Raw genomic sequence first — 4,828 nt, forward strand, 5'->3', positions numbered from 1 at the left:
CTCCAGATCGCCACCAAATTGGTAAACATCGGATCGCAACGATCGTGTAAGCGGAAAGCGACACGTGCTGTCTGGATCGAAGATCCAGCAGCTCACTCTAATGTCCAGTTAATCTCGATCAATTACACAAAATCATATAACTCGGTAGCGTCAATCACCGAAAATAGCCTTGCCCAAATCATCAAAATCCTCTATGTCCATGCTGTACTCTCTTTCTCTTTCTCTCTTTCTCACTAAACACTCTCACTCGACACTTCCACTACACTTTTGGTACACGTTCTACTCTCAAGCTACGCTACACCGCAAGTGACGCTACCCGATCGCTCGCCCGCTAACGTGCCCTAGTGGCGCGGAGGAATATTACCCTTGGGCCCAATCAAATTTGCGCTAGCCCGTACGCGGCCCAATTCGCCCGCGATCTTCAATTGTCTATGGGATCCTTGAAAAGTAGATCGGCGCATCTTCTCCTCTTCTGGGCGATTGCAGTGTCTTTCTTGGGGCGGGAATCTCATCCGCACCTCATCCCTCGTTGTACGGCTCCAGGCCGTCACTGCAACCCCCGGATGCTGCCAGAATCTCGGATCTCCTCGCGGCGTCCTTTCGCGTAGGTGGCCTCACTCAGTGGTGCTCTGCGGTCACGCTGGCCCTCCTCCTGCTGAAATCAGCTGGCGAGTGGTCTAGTGCCCGTCTCGTCGGCTTCACAATATTTACAAAATTCGAACGCCGTAACAATAACGGTACTTGACCTCCTGGGAAGTCGCCTAATATACCGAATCCATAGATTCCCCGCTAGGAATCTAGATACTTCGCTTGTCGTCAAGCGCGTGTATCCTATCCCGTTACAAGTACTTCCGCCGTCGGAATCAAGTGATGCTAATCGGACTGGTCGGGCCCCTTTGCTGTCGTCAGGGCTGTTTCTGCTTCTTATTTTTCTCCGATCGGTTCCCTTACGGGACCGATCACCGCTAATAACATTCGAAATACAGACCCCGAAGGGAATTAATAAACATTCTACACGCTAAATTCAGTCCACGCTCGACGCAAATGTTAGGTTGCCTTGCGGACCTCACGGTGTAGCTCCTATTTCGCCTTTTCCCTCTCTCTTTTGTGACGTGCACAGAGTGCCACGTCACAGTACATAAGTCACTACATGTTTTCGTATTATATGATCTAGCACTGGCCCATCATTTTAATTATATTTTCAATATTTCCTATAACGCTTTCGCTACTCTTTGATGTTACTATTGCTTCCCGTATTTAATTATGATTTAATGGTGATTTAATAATTAAGAAAACTTTGGGTGATTCCTTATCGAGTACTACTTGGTGGGTCCGTGCCAGGAATTCCAAAGTACTTACTTTGAACGTACTAATAGTATCCTAAAACTTGTAACGTGGCGTTACAGAGCTGGAGGGGATACCACCTAGGAATGACCGAAAAATAAAGAAATAGGACTTATTAGGTCGGACAGTGGGTTCAATAGCACAGTGGTAAGTGCTCGATCTGGCAGTCCGAAGGTATCGGGTTCGAATCCCGATCAGAACTCCTAGTTTTTCGGAAATTCCTAGCCCTCTAGTGCTCCCTGGCGGCTCTATGGATAAAAATTAATTATAGCGGGGACGAGCCGAGCCGGGCACCCAGTTATAAACTATATCTTTGTTATTAAGCTTTTACCGTGATTATTTTTGACGAGTTATTGTTAATAAGCTGTATATAGAAAGTTGACATTGGTTTTGAGTTTGATGACTGGCATAATGAACGCGAATTTATGTCAAAAAATGCACGGACCCGCCAAGTAATGCTCGAAGAGGAATCACCTAAAGTTTTATTAATTATTAAATCACCATTAAATCATAATAAAATACGAGAAGCAGTAGTAACATAAAAGAGTAGCGAAAACGTTATAGGAAATATTGAAAATATAATTAAAATGATGGGCCAGTGCTAGATCATATAATACGAAAACATGTAGTGACTTATGTACTGTGACGTGGCACTCTGTGCACGTCACAAAAGAGAGAGGGAAAAGGCGAAATAGGAGCTACACCGTGAGGTCCGCAAGGCAACCTAACATTTGCGTCGAGCGTGGACTGAATTTAGCGTGTAGAATGTTTATTAATTCCCTTCGGGGTCTGTATTTCGAATGTTATTAGCGGTGATCGGTCCCGTAAGGGAACCGATCGGTGACTTCTATAATTTGCTTCTCAAACATCAAGAAAATAATTCATTCTTGAAGCGAATCATCACTGGGGATGAGAAATGTAAGTAAAAAAGATGAACCGGCTCAAAGCACTTCGAAAGCCGATCTTCATCAAAAGAAGGTGACGCTGTCTGTTTGGTGGGATTTCGAAGGAATGGTTTTTTTGAGCATCTACCGAAAAATACCACGATCAATTTTTAAGTGTACTGTCATCAACTGGATAAATTGGATGATTAACTCAAACGGAATTTATCATTGTACCTGATTCACTAGGTTGTGACGACTTATACGCTTATCTACTATAGAAGTCCACATGTGATTTATATAAGTGTTATTTTAGCTGCATTGTTTTGATGATCCAGTTTTATTTATACAATTTTATCTATACATCGTTTTATTTGTACAATTTTATCTATATATTGTTTTATTTATACAATTTTATCTATACATCGTTTTATTTGTACAATTTTATCTATATATTGTTTTATTTATACAATTTTATCTATACATCGTTTTATTTGTACAATTTTATCTATATATTGTTTTATTTATACAATTTTATCTATACATCGTTTTATTTGTACAATTTTATCTATATATTGTTTTATTTATACAATTTTATCTATACATCGTTTTATTTGTACAATTTTATCTATATATTGTTTTATTTATACAATTTTATCTATACATCGTTTTATTTGTACAATTTTATCTATATATTGTTTTATTTATACAATTTTATCTATACATCGTTTTATTTGTACAATTTTATCTATATATTGTTTTATTTATACAATTTTATCTATACATCGTTTTATTTGTACAATTTTATCTATATATTGTTTTATTTATACAATTTTATCTATACATCGTTTTATTTGTACAATTTTATCTATATATTGTTTTATTTATACAATTTTATCTATACATCGTTTTATTTGTACAATTTTATCTATATATTGTTTTATTTATACAATTTTATCTATACATCGTTTTATTTGTACAATTTTATCTATATATTGTTTTATTTATACAATTTTATCTATACATCGTTTTATTTGTACAATTTTATCTATATATTGTTTTATTTATACAATTTTATCTATACATCGTTTTATTTGTACAATTTTATCTATATATTGTTTTATTTATACAATTTTATCTATACATCGTTTTATTTATACAATCTTATTTATACATCGTTTTATCTATACAATCTTATTTATACAACTTTATCATTTATTTATCTATTTATTTGATTATAAACAATGGGAGTAACATAATTTTATCACATGCAGTATTATACATACACATAAGTCTGCCTATCTGTACAATAGTTTGCCCCCTGTCTCTTTTTTTTCTTAATTACACGCACCAAATAGATACGATAATGTATACACAAAATCAACTAACTCAAAGACTACAGTAATCAAGTCAAAAACAAAAATACATAGATAATAAGGAAAAAAAAAAACCAAATATTATAAAATTATAACAAGCTAAGACTATTATGTAGACCCTCGGGAGGGGTTTGTTCTCCCGGGGGCAAATATTTGATTTATATCAATAAAGAATTTAGTATCTGTTCTTATCAGCTTAATATCTGATACGTTTCCCATTGGGAAACCAGAATATTAAACTGATTTTTGGAACTTGGCGGAGTGACTGGGGCTTGCTCCGACTCTGCCGCGGGTTGGCCTAGTATTGCAGTACATCTAGGAACGGCCCACACACACGTCAGACCAAAAATCAGTTTAGTATTAAGTTTTATTTTTCGGCCGGGAAGCGAGCACGTATGGTGGTAGTGCAGTGGTGTGTAGTGCGTGCGTGCGTGGATCGCTGCGGTGGACGAAGACTGCGAGGACATATAGAACTCACGAGACGAGGGCAAGCGGACTCTCTGAGACCCGTCGGCTAAGTACATTATCATTTGTGACGTGAGTACATTTTCATTTATCACTCCTTACCTTACCCTAAGTCCATTCCTTATCATCCCGTCAGTCACTGCTTACCGGCGCGCGCGAGTGTAACGACTCCGGTCGATAGCTGAGTCGCGCGCTAAGGGGGCAGTGCAACCCGCGTGGCCTGTAGCGTTTGGCGCCGCCTAGTGTGCGCGAGTCACTGCCGGCGCCCGTTGCGGCCACATCCTCCCCTCGTGCCAACGAGGTGGCGCTCCAATCACGTTTTGGAACCGTCCCTCGTTGACAGGTTGTATCGCCGCCATTTTCTTTATCATTTGTATTCGTCCTCCTACTGTTATAAGTGTCTTCCCTATCATTTTAGCCGGCGGGAATAACATCTAGGGACAAATTGTTTTATTCATGGAATGCAAAATTACATTTCCGTTCCCCTCAGAGTTCCGTTGCTCGGAGTGCTATGGTGCGCCGGGCCGCCGCGTCTCGGGGGTTTACAGGGGTCACGGGGAGCTAGTAAAGCATACCAAACGTCACCATCCCGGGGCCACTTTTACTTATTATTGCGCGGACTGCAGCTTCATCGGCACGGGGGCTTACCCCCTCAAGTCGGTGAAGCTGCATCATGCTTCTGTGCATGGCCGGGCCGCCGCGTCTCGGGGGTCTACAGGGGTCACGGGGAGCTAGTAAAGCACACCAAACGTCACCATCCCG

General features: G+C 39.8%; 1 non-coding gene across 1 annotated transcript; it reads left to right on the forward strand.

Annotated features, from left to right (window-relative positions):
• The first annotated feature begins 3,748 nt into the window (after positions 1 to 3,748).
• Positions 3,749 to 3,936, forward strand: LOC112495196. Its single transcript, XR_003061540.1, has one exon. It is a non-coding gene; the product is annotated as a U2 spliceosomal RNA (small nuclear RNA).
• Positions 3,937 to 4,828: the final 892 nt, after the last annotated feature.

This window comes from Cephus cinctus, unplaced genomic scaffold, assembly GCF_000341935.2.
Source record: "Cephus cinctus unplaced genomic scaffold, Ccin1 Ccin1_scaffold1603, whole genome shotgun sequence".
NCBI classification, from domain to species: domain Eukaryota; kingdom Metazoa; phylum Arthropoda; class Insecta; order Hymenoptera; family Cephidae; genus Cephus; species Cephus cinctus.